Below are 13,998 nucleotides of genomic sequence, written 5' to 3' on the forward strand. Positions count from 1 at the left end.
ATTCCAGCAACTTTACCTTTTTGTTGTTCTATGATTCAGTGAAGCTCTTTAACACAGGTGTAACACAAATTGTCAACATGTAGCTGGGGCATTCCGGCTCAGGAATCTTTGCTTGCATATATTCCTATAACAGTGCTTTAAAAAAGTATACAACTTTATCTGATGACACAAAATTGTGTAACTATTAGAACGTGGCATTCAGAACACACAGAGTTAATCCACTGATGTTGATCTGCTGTGGCCTGAGGTCGAGCTGAAATATCTGAGTGACTCATTAGTAACACGATGACTGAGCTTCCTTGTATTTATTTATGTGAAGTGGTTGGTGAAATGTCGATACAAGGCATTAACAGTCTCACGGAGGCTTGGTCAGTGACTCACTGCTGTCATGGTGTGCACATGGTTCAGCCGATTTTTATGTAACTTTTAAGCCAGTAAAGAGAAAGAACTTGTACTTAAAGAGCACCTTTCGTGTCATCAGGATGTCCCACAATATTTGGCAAAAGGTAAATTATTTTTGAGGTGCAGTCTATGTTATTTTCCTTGGCAAACACATTAGCTGTGTTCTGTTAAGTCTGTTTTTGGCTGTTAGGTTATGGGTTCAGCGACAGTTGGGCATTGCAACATGCCCTGCTTTCCTTTGATTTGTTCCATGAGGCTTTTTTTTCCATCCAGTTAGAATCATAGAATCCCTACAACGCAGAAGGAGTCTATTCAGTTCATTGAGCCTGCACCAACAACAGTCCCACCCAGGCACTACCCCATAGCCCCACACATTTACTCTGCTAATCTCCCTGACACTTTGAAGCAACTTGGCATGGCCAATCAACCTAACCTGCACATCTTTGGACTGTGGGAGGAAACTGGAGGAAACCAATGCACACACAGAGAGTATTTGTAAACTCCACATAGACAGTGACCCAAGCTGGGAAATTGAACCCAGGTTCCTGGAGCTGTAAGGTAGCAGTGCTAACCACTGTGCCACTATACCACCATCCAGTTGAGCAGCTTAAAAGCGGTTTAATGTTCCGTGCAAAAGACAGCACCTTCAGCAATGCCGCACTCCTTCAGTGTCACAATGCAACCTCAGCCAAGCTTATGGGTTGGAACTATAGGATGAGGTGGGATGCAGTAACCTTTTAAGTCTCTGATCATGGGGGTCAAGAAAATCAAAAGAATAAAACTGACAGCAAAAATCTTGTGTTACTGAAGATACAAAGTAATTAATTTGCAGCCGTGTCATCATGAATGTTCAGCATCATTCAGTACGCAATAATAATAAAAATCTGTGTGGATTTGACAGCATAACAGAGAAGGATTACGAAGTTAACTGAATTCTAACTGAGATACATTTCTAAAATCCAACTTTGGACTGCTCTTGCCAAATTCTGTCAAAAGACCTGATGAGAAATATCCAGAAGAAAGTCCCAATCCAAGATTACGAAGTTATTCACAAATACCCCAACACGAAGCCCTGTGAAATAGCTGGTGGGCTGCAATTTGCAAAGGTTGTGCAGCTATGGGCCATTTAAACTGGGGGCTGTCATTGTGCATTCAGCTCGTGGACGGTTACGTGGATGCGATGGTACAAGTCAAGTTACCTCAACAGCCCAACATAACATCGATCAATTCAAATATTTTCAGAGCAGTCTATTCTTGACTCTTCCAGGAACCCAGCCCACCTGCAAACCTCATATAAAACAGCAATACCACTTTCTGTAAAGACACTGCTTTCACTGTTGCAGTCGTACTGGATGTCATTCAATTTCCTTTGCGATGTGACAGCAGAGGCTTTTATATCTTCCTGCTCTCTGGGCGAGATAAGAAAGCAGGATTTCTCCAGTAACATAATTGTAGAGATCTTTGAGATTATGAGGGTCCTGACAGATTTTCTCTGAAACACAAAGATTTTCCTACAAGGGTTATTTCAGTACAGTGCACCCTGTGGGCAGTATGGTAGCACAGTGGTTAGCACTGTCAACTCACAGTTCCAGGGGTCCAGGTTCAATTCTGGCTTTGGATGACTCTCTGTGTGGAGTTTGCACATTCTCCCCATATCTGCGTGGGTTGTCTCCATGTGCTCTGGTTTCCTCCCACTGTCCAAAGATGTACAGGTTAGGTGGATTGGCCATGCTAAATTGTCCCTTAATGTCCTAAATTTGTAGGTTAGAGGGATTCATGAGGTTATTGGAATAGGGCCTGGGGGGAATGCTCTTTTGCAGACTCAATGGGCTGGATGGCCTCCTTCTGCACTGTAGGGGTTCTATGAAGTCAGCATTGCACATGACAAAATGTAGGGTGCATGTTGAATGCTTTTCAAACCTATACTACATCAATGGTATTCGCCAAGACCGCATTGGTGATATCCTTGCTAATTGTCAGAAGAATGCTCCAGTGTAAAACCTAGATTAATGCTCCAGTATAGCAGTGAGGGAGAGCTGCACTGTTGCAGGTGCCATCTTTTGGCTGAAGACCCCTCTGTCATTCACAATGGACAAAAAAGATCCCTTCCCTGATGGGGAGGCAATGGCCTAGTGGTATAACCGCTAAACTACTAATCCAGAAACTTAGCTAATGTTCTGGGGGACCTGTGTTCTAGTCCCACCATGTCAGATGGTGGAATTTGAATTTGATTTTTTAAAATATCTGGAATTAAGAATCTACTGATGACTATGAAAGCATTGTCGGAAAAAACCACCTGTTTCGCTAATGTCCTTTAGGGAAGGAAATCTTCTGTCTTTATCTGGTCTGAACTATATGTGATTCCAGAACCACAGCAATGCTGTTGACTCTCATCTTTCCTCTGAAATGGCCTAATAAGGCACCTAGTTCCAAGGACAACTAGGGATGGGCAATAAGAGCTGGCCAGCCAGCAACACCCATGTCCCATGAATGAATTAAACAAAGAAGAGCAGGGGAGTTCTCCCGCTGCCCCGCCTGCTGTTCAAGTAGGCTATCATTGCATTGTGGGATCTTTCTGACCTCCAATAAGCTACTGCATTTCAGACATGACATCACATTCTTAAAAAGTATATCATTGGCTGTAAAGCACATTGAGAGATCCTCAGGTCAAGCAAGGTGCTATGTAAATACAAGTTCATCTTCCAAAATATTACAATACTTTCGTTATTTTCCATGCTGGATGTATTTTAATACTTATGGGTACATTGGGGGTGGGGTCAATACAAGAATCAAAGAGTTAAAAAACTGTGGGTAACAGAAAAGGAGATCCCTTTGCCCCCACTGTCATGCTGGAGCTGACACAAACTGTATGTTATTTTCAAGATACCAAGTACGGACATGTGGCAGAGTCCAGAAATAATGCTCTTCATTGAGCACACACACGGGAATTCAAGCCTGGTCCCTGAACCCTAGGACAATTTTAGTAAGCAGCAAAAGGCCTATCCATTTACAGAGATACAGAAAGTGGAACCTGTGTCCCAAGTGCCAGGCAGTTGTATCAAATTCACACTTTCATGTTTAACTGAAAGCAGCACTGCTGCCCTGAGAGAACAGGTCACAAAAACTCTGATGTAGAGTTAGAACTCCTCTATGCACAACTATATTATTTTATGTTTAAGACTTAAATAGATTTAAGAAATTAGTAAAAGAACCAGAGAGAACCGGAGGGAAAACTTTCTTAAACAAAGAGGGTGGCATGTTGGCACAGAGATTAGCACTGCTGCCTCACAGCGGCAGGGATCTGGATTTGATTTCAGGCATGGGTCGCTGTCTGTGTTGAGTTTGCACGTTCTCCCTGTGTCTGGATGGATTTCCTCCGGGAATTCTGGTTTCCACCCACACTCCACAAAGATGTGCAGGTTAGGTTGATTGGTCATGTTAAATTGCCCCTTAGTATCAGGGAGATTAGCTGGGAAAATACATGGGGATACAGGGATAGGACCTGGGTGGGATTTGTGTCAATGGGCTGAATGGCCTCCTTCTGCACTGTAGGAGTTCTATGATTCGCTGATTCTGTGAAAGAATAGTTAGGATTTGGAATGCACTTTCTGTTTATACAGATTCAGTAGTAGCTTCAAAGGGGAATTGAATAAACACTTGAAGGGGAAAATTGCAGGGATTTGGAGAAAGAGCTTGTGTCTTGGACTAACTGGATTGCTTTTTGAAAGAGCCACATAGACTCAATGGGCTGAATGGCCTCCTGTGCTGTACTATTCTATTATTATATGATTCCATGTATTCATAAAGGATTATACAGGGATTATTCCACTACAGGACATTTATACAGTTCATTTAGATTGAAAAATCCTCCCAAGAAGCAAGGCAAATGGTCATCCTGAGTAAAAGCATTGGCTCTATTCTCTCTCCACAGATTCTGTGAGACCTGTTGAGATTTTCCAGCTTTTTCTGCTTTTGTGACAAAGGAAGGAATTGGATGGGTGACCGAAATCTTGGTGAAAGAGTTGGTGAGAAGGAGGTGGAGAGGAAAAGGATTTTAAGGAAGTTATTCCAGAGGATGATACCTAGATGACTGAAGATGGCTGACAATGGTGGAATGAAAGAGGAGTATTTTAATATGAGGTCAGAATCAAGGAAAGGTAGTAGCCTAGTGGTATTATTGCTAGACTATTCATCCAGAAGCTCCGCTAATATTTTGGGGACCTGAGTTCAAATGCTGCTGTGGCAGATGGTGAAATTTAAATTCAATAAAAATATATATCTGAAATGAAGGATCTACTGATGACCATGAAACCATTGCTGGAAAATCCCATTGAGTTCACTAATGTCCATTAGGGAAGGAATTCTGCCATCCTTACCTGGTCTGGCCTACATGTGATTCCAGAGTCACAGCAATGTGGTTGACTCTCAACTGCACTCGGGCAACTAGGGATGGGCAATAAATGCTGGCCAGCGATGCCCATGTTTCACAAATGAATAAAGAAAAGTATGATGTTCACTAGCAGGGAATTGTTCACTGCTGGTTATGAAATAAGGGTTAGTTTGGCTTACGTTTCGTTGGCTTGTACAACTGACGGAAGTCATCAAAGTCTGTTTTCGACTGATAAGTACAATATTTTCCTTCTCTACTGATAAGCACTTTTCTTTTAAATGAGTTTCTTTTAGCTTACCTTCTGAGAGTTCTGTCTTACCTCATGTTTAGTTAAAACTAAAGCAATTGTTTGAGTTATTTAGGGCCAGCTTCGTGTCTGGATCAGTGGGGTGACGAGCCAATGTGACTATGAGGGCTTATTCATACAAACTACCCTGCACCCCGCACATTCAGACCTAACTAAATTTACAACAAATTATTGGTGAATTTGTTTGATTGCATATTTTTGTTAATAAATCACCTGATGGAGCGATTTGAATGTAAAGGAAGAAATTTAAATTTGAGCTTTTAGAGGACTGGGAGACAAGGACAGGCATTGCAGGTGAGTAATATCAAGTGTAAAATAGTTTGCTGGTGGCAAAGCTTTGCTTGGGCTGGAGGTAATATCAGGTTAAGGAATAGCCGACCGGAATAGGCAAGTCAGGAAATGGCAGGAGTGGGTTTCAGTGGCAGCAGATGGTAGAGATAGACATGGGAGCCATTCCAGAGGTGGAAGCGGACAATTTTTGTGATGGAGTATATGTCAAGTTGGAAGTTTAGCTCAGGAAGCCAATCCAGTTGGTTTAGCCTGAGGCTGTGGTCGTGGATGGAACTTGCAGCTAAATGTTGGAGCTTGTGGACTAAGAGAAATGGCTTCAACCTTTCACTGTTTTACTGGAAGAATTTACAGCTCATGCAAGATTGAATCCGTGTCCACGGGTGAGGTGCTGGACGATTGGAGGATAGCTCGTGTTGTTCCATTGTTTAAAAAAGGCTCAAAAAGTAATCCGGGAAATTATAGGCCAGTAAGTTTGACGTCAGTAGTAGGTAAATTATTAGAAGGAGTACTAAGGGATAGGATCTACAAATATTTGGATGGACAGAGACTTATTCGGGACAGTCAACATGGCTTTGTGCGTGGTAGGTCATGTTTAACCAATCTATTAGAGTTTTTCGAGGAGGTTACCAGGAAAGTGGATGAAGGGAAGGCGGTAGATGTTGTCTACATGGACTTCAGTAAGGCTTTTGACAAGATCCCGCATGGGAGGTTAGTTAGGTTTTGCCTTGCATATTCCTAATGAAATATCTTGGTTTGGTGCCTTCTCCCTTTTGACCAGACCAGGTAAGGATGGCAGATTTCTCTCACTGAAGAACATTATGAACCGGATGAGTTTTTATGAAGTCAATAATTAGTCCCATGGTCACCGTTACTGAGATGAGACTTCAATTCCAGATTTATTAACTGAATTGAAATTCCACCAGCTGCCATGGCGGGATTTAAACACTTGCCTCTCGGGCCGTTAGCCTGGGCCTCTGGATTACTCATCCCATGGCTTTACTACTACATCATCGTCTGCCCTGTGGTGTTGGCACAGTGTTTAGCACTGTTGCCTCACAGCGCCAGGGACCTGGGTTCGATTCCTGGTTTGGGTTCCTGTCTGCGCAGAGTCTGCACATTCTCCCCATGACTGCGTGTGTTGCCTCCAGGTGCTCTGGTTTCCTCCCACAGTCTGAAAGACGTGCTAGTTAGGTGTATTGGCCATGCTAAATCCTCCCTCAGTGTTATCTGAATTAGCTGAACAGGCACAGGGTGTGGCAACTGGGGGATTTTCCACAGGGTTCATTGCAGTGTTCCTGTAAGCCTACTTGTGACACTGATAAATAAACTTAAACGTATTAATAAAGTGTTGGTTCACTCCAAAACTGAAAGTTTAGGGAAAATACTTATAAAAGGGAAATCAGAAATCAGAACTTTTCTGTTTACAGAGGGGAAGTCAGGGCTGGTTAGATTAATCTCATCCTGTCCGTAACATCAGATTCTGAGTGAATGCACACATAACTACATTCTGAATCTCTGCGTGAGGTTGAAGTGATTTTGTTTTGCGACTGGAGGCAGTGTAGGTTGAACAATTTCCTGTCTGTTCCATAGATTATCTCCATGCTGTGGACAAGTTGCTGGAGTTAATTTGCCAGCAAATGAGTTTCATTATGAACCTTTCCTGAAACCAAAGCTGGATTGTGTTCCCAGACATTTAATCATTGAAGGTGGCAGGATAGGTCAAGAGAGCAGTTCAAAAAGCACACAACATCCTGGGCTTTATCAATACAGCACAAAAGCAAGGAAATTACTCAAGGGCGATTAGGGATGGGTAATAAATATTGGCCTTGATCGCAGTGCCCACACCCCATTACAGAACTTTCAATAAGCTATGGTTAAAAAAAAGCTGCTTTGGCCTCAGTTGGAATATTGCACCGTTCTTTAGGAAGAATTTGAAAGCATTAGAGAGAGAGTCAGAAAAGATTCCCAAGAATGATTCCAGGGATAAGCAACTTTGGTTACAGGATAAATTGGAGAAGCTGGGACTGTTTTCCTTGGGGAGGAGAAAACTGGGAGAAGATTTGCCAGAAGTGTTCAAAATCATGAGGGGGCCTGGATAGAAGCGTGGAATCCCTACAGTGCAAAAGAAGGCCATGCGGCCCATGGAGTCTGCACTAACTATCTGAAAGAGCAACCCACTCAGGCAACCCCTCACCTGCACCCCCACCCACCGCTCTACGCCCGTAACCCTGTGTATTTATCATGGACAATCCACCTAACTTGCACATCGATTGGACACTAAGGGACTATTTCTCATGGCCAGTCCACCTAACCTGTACATCTTTGGCGTGTGAGAGGAAAGCGGAGCACCCAGAGGAAACCCATGCAGACATGGGGAGAATGTATAAACTTCACACAAAGGCCGGAATTGAACCTGGATCCCTGACACTGTGAGGCAGCAGTGCTAATTGCTGTGCCACCCATTTAGAGAAATAATATGTTGTAATAATAATAATTATAATAATAATAATATGCAACTGCCTGCCTGAAGCCTTTGACAGAACTTTGTGCCTTCGCACAAATAGGAGGAAGTGTTTGAATCTCTGAACCTCCCACTGCTATCTGCGAGTCACTCTGCATTGAAACTGAAATCCGATGATTACAGGAAGGATATGAATGAGGAAATGAATGAATGAGGCAAGGATATGAATGAGGCCACTCAGCCCACCCCCTATCGACTTCACCCAGAAATGTTCAAATGTTAATCATGCCTGAAGGGGAAATTTGCCTTTTGCTGATGTGAATTATCCCTCTGAATTCTGTTGTTGCTACGATCTGAAAAATCTATTAGCATGAATCATAATTCTCGCTGGATATTTAGTTGTGACCTGTCGCTTATATCCATCAAGAGGCTACTTACCTCACTGATATTTCATTTCTTTCAAGGGAGTTAGTAATGGGTGAAGCAAATAATTCAAATCGCAATGTGATGCATCACTAGTGGGAAGACATGGCTTGACTCCCACATGCATTGAGTCACTGTGGGGAAGTGCTGAGCACCTCCAGATACTTTCTCATTCCTATGGGTATACCTTACACCTCAGGCATTGCAGTGGTTCAGTAAGGCAGCTCACCACCGGAAGCACAATGAAGAATGGGCAATAAATGCTGGCCTACTCAGCAATGCCCACATCCTGTAAATGAATAAGATAATTATTGGGAGAGTATTTGGGGGAACGGGCAAACTTCCCCTTAATGAGGAACAAGCGGTGGCATACCAACTGATCTTCAGATGTGCAGGTTAGGTGGATTGGCTGTGCTAACTTGCCCATTAGTTTCCCGAGGTATGTAGGTTAGATGGGACCAGCCATGGTAAATGTGTGGGGCTATGTAGATAGATCAGGGTAGTGGACCTGGGTAAGATAATCCGTCAGGGATCAGTGCAAGCCTGCAGGGTGGAATGGCCTCTTTCTGCACAGTAGTGATTCCATAATACTCGTCACTGCCAGGGACTCCATAAACTGAGAATATTTTAGCATCCATGTGGACTGGAGTGGCTGGTTTCTTTTTACTTTGCCTCTTTTTGATCTGGGATATATATATTTGCCACAATAAATCACAGCCACTTCATTGCTGATTCCACTATTAAAAATGATCTCCCACCTTTCCCATAGCCCCCATGCATTCTCTCTAAATCTCTCAGTGTCAATATTCACATCTTCTGCCTGTCCAATCTTCCCAGCAACCTTGCCTCAGTAATCTCGTGGGTCACACACAGTGAGAAGGGGCAAAGGTCAGTGCAGGTGCCATGGATTAGCCACACTTTGGAACCTCAGGTACAGGCACAAATGTAGGTTTTCCAGCAGCGATATTTCATCTTAACACTCAGCGATGGAAAGACACATGTAGTACATCTGTAAGACTGTAAGCACCAGGAAAACAATCACTCAGCATGTCTGTAATGGGGAATTCATTATCTGAAAATGACATAATGTCTGGGGCCAGTCTATGTGTAACACAGCTTAGTGAATTCCTCTGTTAATATTAGGTTCAGCAAGGAAAGCACATAGTGACCGCATGTACATTTACTTATCACACTTAGAGATTCAGAAACAGGAGAACTCCAATACAAGCCCAACTTATAATCAAAAGGGTTAAATTTATGCTGGAATTTGCTTACTATTTTGCATGTAGGGAAATTTGATTGCTGGTCATAGATCTCTTAGCAATAAGAAGGGAATCAGTATCAGAGTTTTGGTGATCTGTTAGTAGAATGATACCAGAGCTAAATAGATTCAGTACAAAGTCTCACAACACCAGGTTAAAGTCCAACCGGTTTATTTGGTATCACCTGCTTTCAGAGCACTGCTCCTTCATCAGGTGAAGCAGCAACACTCCAAAGTCATGATAGCAAATAAATCTGTTGCACTTTAACCTGGTGTTGTGAGACTTCTTACTGTGCCCACCTCAGTCCAGTGCCACATCATAAATGGATGCAATTATGGGGACTACGCAGGCTTCAATCTGTGTGAGTCCACAAGAGTGTCTGGTGATTTATTTGAGATATTTAATGTGATTTGGATCGGGCAGGGGAGAGGGTCTGGGTAAGGTATTCTGTCAGTGTCAGTACAGACATGGTGAACTGAATGGCCTCTTCTGCACTGTAGGGATCCTATGATAACACTTTTCTATGAGAATGATTAAATCGGGCAGAGAAACTATTTTCTCTGGTGGGCAAACTCAGAACAAAGGAAATTGGTGCTGGACAATCAGGAAGCCCTCTTCACATGAAGGCTAGTGGAACTCTGAAACACTTTTATAGGAGAACTTCACAGCTCTCCAGCTATCATGTACTTTGCTCCCTTTGAGAGACCAGACAAAACTTCCTGAGCTTTAAATCGGCCTTCATTCAAGTTGTAGCGGGGGGGTGAAAGCTTGTGCCTTCCACTAGGTGGCAGACAGACTCCCTGAGGGTTACATTGCAGCAATAATCAGACCTTTACACTAGAATTCTACCACCTCGCCTGCCACCCAACCACAGCGGGCCAGGGGTGGACAACGGAAATGTCTGTTGACCTCAGGCAGGAATTTCTGATCTCGCTTGAGTGAGGCTGTACAATCCCGCCCTTGGTTATCTTACAAGTAATTTACATATACCAATCACAAGTATACATTTGTTCTGAAGCTATTGCTATCTATTACCCAGAGGGTGGTGAGGGACTGGAATGCCCTGCCTGCTGCAGTTGTAAATGCGCCTAGTTTGGGGGCGTTTAAGAGATCCGTGGATAGGTTTATGGATGAAAAGGGATTGGTTTAGGTTAGAGGGTCATTGTTTTTGTAACTGGTCGGCGCAACATCGTGGGCCGAAGGGCCTGTTCTGCGCTGTAATGTTCTATGTTCTATGTTCTATTACAGAGGCAACATGATGGCACAGTCCTTCACATTGCTGCCTCGTTGCACCAGAGACCTGGGTTGGATTCCTGGCTCGGATCTCACATTCTCCCTGCACTGTGTGGGTTTCCTCCGGGAGTTCCAGCTTCCTCCCACAACCTAAAAGAAGTGCGGGTTAGGGTGCATCGGCCGTGCTAAATTCTCCCTCAGTGTTCCCGAACAGGCGCCAGAGTGTGGCGACTAGGAGATTTTCACAATAACATCATTGCAGTATTAATGTTAGCCTACTTGTGACTAATAAATAAACTTTAATCGTACTGATTACTTCATTCATGTCAGGTGAATATAGTTAACCAGTTACAGTTTCGATATGTTTGTCTAATTATAATATTTAGTTACTAATAAAGCATCCCATCCAAACATCCACATCTGCAATCCTTGGATGTCATAGCTACCTCCTTGTGGCTTATCAAAGCTCCCATCCCCTTGCCCCTTATTCATCTTGTTTGTGCAGTCCATCTGCGGCTGTGAGAATCTCAGAGAAACTTCACAGCAATTTCCCAGGGGATCTCTGCTGTAGTCAACTTACAGGAAAATTCTGCTACAGTCACTGATTTTAACCCCTTCCACTCTCTTCCCAGAACACTGAAGTGGCAGTGTCATTTGAAAGTTTCAGAACAGTAGGATGAGGTAGTCACAGCAATGAGTGGGACTGTAGGTTTTTAGGTGAGGACATTAAGTGTTACTGAACTAAGGTGGGTCGGCAGAGCTAAAGTACAGATCAGCTGGGACCTATTTGAAAGGGAAAGGAGGCCTGTGGAGTAGAATGGCTCACTGCTGTTCATACATCCTTTCCTAAGTAATACTTAAAGAGCATCACTGCAAAATACAGAGGTAGAGTAATGGATTCAAAGTGCACCCCCCACCACGAATGTTATCTGCACCCAGAAGCATGGTTGGCACAATGATTAGCACTGCTTCCTCACAGCGCCAAGGATCTGGGTTCGATTCCAGCCTTGGGTCACTGTCTGTGTGGAGTTTGCACATTCTCCCCATGTCTGTGTGAGTTTCCTCCGGGTGCTTTGGTTTCCTCCCACAGTCCAAAGATGTGCAGGTTAGGTGGATTAACCATGGTAAATTGACCCTAGTGTCAGGAGGGTTAGCAGGATAAATATGAGGGTTTACGGGAATAGGGCCTGGGTAGGATTGTGGTCGCTGTAGACTCGATGGGCCATATTGACTTCCTTCTGCACTGTAGGGATTCTGTGATTCAGGATAGCAACCAGGTTCTCAATGTCTAATCTACTAGAATCACTACTCACCCAACTGTGCTACTACACAAATGGTTGGTTCAATTTTGGCCATGCCAGTCATATTTCACCATTTAGCAAGGGACAGCGACTACAATCCCAGGAGCAGTCAGGCTTCAGTCATCAAGTATGGTTTTCCAGTTAAAATTGTGACATCATTGGAATAACTTTCATCCTGTCAGCAATCTTCAACGACATGTACTGACATCAGTGGAATCAATGCCTGCCATAAGCATAATGCCAGCTGCAAGTTTGAACAGATACCTATCCATCAGACAAATCCTCTCCTCTTCCAGGTTGAGGCACAGAAGGTTATTATATAAATTCAGATTAGTGGCTACTAATCCATTTCTAAAGTATCATCAGAGACAAGTCAGGGTCAACCAGACTGGGGAATCAGGATTAATGCCAAAATGATGATAGACTATTCTCAATCAAACACTTGGGATTTCAAAAAGAAGAACAATAATGTTACCAAACTTGAGAAACAAGAATATTAACTGTCTCCAAAATAACTGGCAGAAACAATAACTGGATGTTCAGTCTGCACTCAGAACCTCACAGCAATCCATGCCAACAATCTTTGGGTTGCCAGTAGTGACAATGAATTCCCTGTATATAAAAAGCAGAATATTACGTAGGCCTTGACTATTGAGATAAGCGCATCTTAAATAGAATAGAATCATAGAAATGTTACAGTGCAGAAGGAGGCCATTTGGTCCATCGAGTCTGCACCGACCACAATCCCACCCAGGCCCTATTTCCATAACTCCACTTATCTACCCTGCTAGTCTCCCCGACACTAAAGGGCAATTTACAACGGCCAATCAACCTAACCTGGACTGTGGGAGGAAACCGGAGCACTCGGAGAAAACCCACGCAGACATGGGGAGAATGTGCAAACACCACAAAGACAGTCACCCAAGGCTGGAATTGAATCCAGGTCCCTGTTCCATGAGGCAGAAGTGCTAACCACTGTGTCACCACGCTGCCCACAATTATATCAATTGTAAAGCAATATAGTGTTGATTTTATGAATTGGCATTCTTGCTGGCACACTCCAAATAATTTCATTAAACTCAATGCTGGATTAGTAACTAAGCCATTATGTTATTAAAACTCTGTGATGTATGTGCTCCATGCCATCCTTCCCTAGTTCCTCTCCTGTATTGACTATCTGCATGAGATTTCCTCTGGATGAATGAAGTCCTCCACATCCTCTGCAATGGCTTATCTTCCCTCTTTACTGCCTCAGCTTCTCACTATTGGCCACTTCCTCTCCTGATACCCCTTAGTGAAATCATCCACATGGTAACTTCCATGGAATACACTGTCAGTGCTCTGCTATACTACTCCATCATTTCTCTCAACCTTCCTACCATCATTTTGTTGTTGGACTGTTTGCATCATTGGATTACAGAATCCCTACAGTGCAGAAGGCCACTCAGCTCCTTGAGCCTGCACTGACATCAATCCATTCCAGACCTTATCTGCGTAACCCCATGTATTCACCCAGCTAATCACCCTGTCACTAAGGGGCAATTTAGCATGGTCAATCAACCTAACCCATATATTTTTGGATTGTGGGAGAAAATCAGAGCACCCACAGGAAACCCACACAGACACAGGTTAAAGTTAAAATTTATTTATTAGTGTCACAAGTAGGCTTATATTAACACTGCAATGAAGTTAGTGAGAAAATCCCCCTAGTCGCCACACTCTGTGTACACTAAGGGAGAATTTAGCATGGCCGATGCACCAAACCAGCATGCCTTTAGGTTGTAGAAGGAGACCGGAGCACCCAGTATAAATCCACACAGACACGGGGCAAACGTGCAGACTCACCCAAGCTGGGAATCGAACCCAGGTCCCTGTCAACGTGAAGCAGCAGCGCTAACCACTGTGCCACCATGCATCGACACCCGTCC

At 43.5% G+C, this 13,998-nt stretch overlaps 1 long non-coding RNA gene across 1 annotated transcript in view; it reads left to right on the forward strand.

Annotated features, from left to right (window-relative positions):
• Positions 1-376: 376 nt before the first annotated feature.
• LOC145359639 (uncharacterized) overlaps positions 377-13,998 on the forward strand; it is a 40,033-nt gene continuing 26,411 nt past the window's right edge. The window contains exons 1-2 of the long non-coding RNA XR_013889611.1: positions 377-506; positions 4,334-4,542. This is a non-coding gene — a long non-coding RNA (uncharacterized LOC145359639). The remainder of the gene's footprint in view (positions 507-4,333; positions 4,543-13,998) is intronic.

This window comes from Carcharhinus amblyrhynchos, chromosome 28, assembly GCF_965287045.1.
Source record: "Carcharhinus amblyrhynchos chromosome 28, sCarAmb.v2.hapA, whole genome shotgun sequence".
Taxonomy (NCBI): Eukaryota; Metazoa; Chordata; class Chondrichthyes; order Carcharhiniformes; family Carcharhinidae; genus Carcharhinus; species Carcharhinus amblyrhynchos.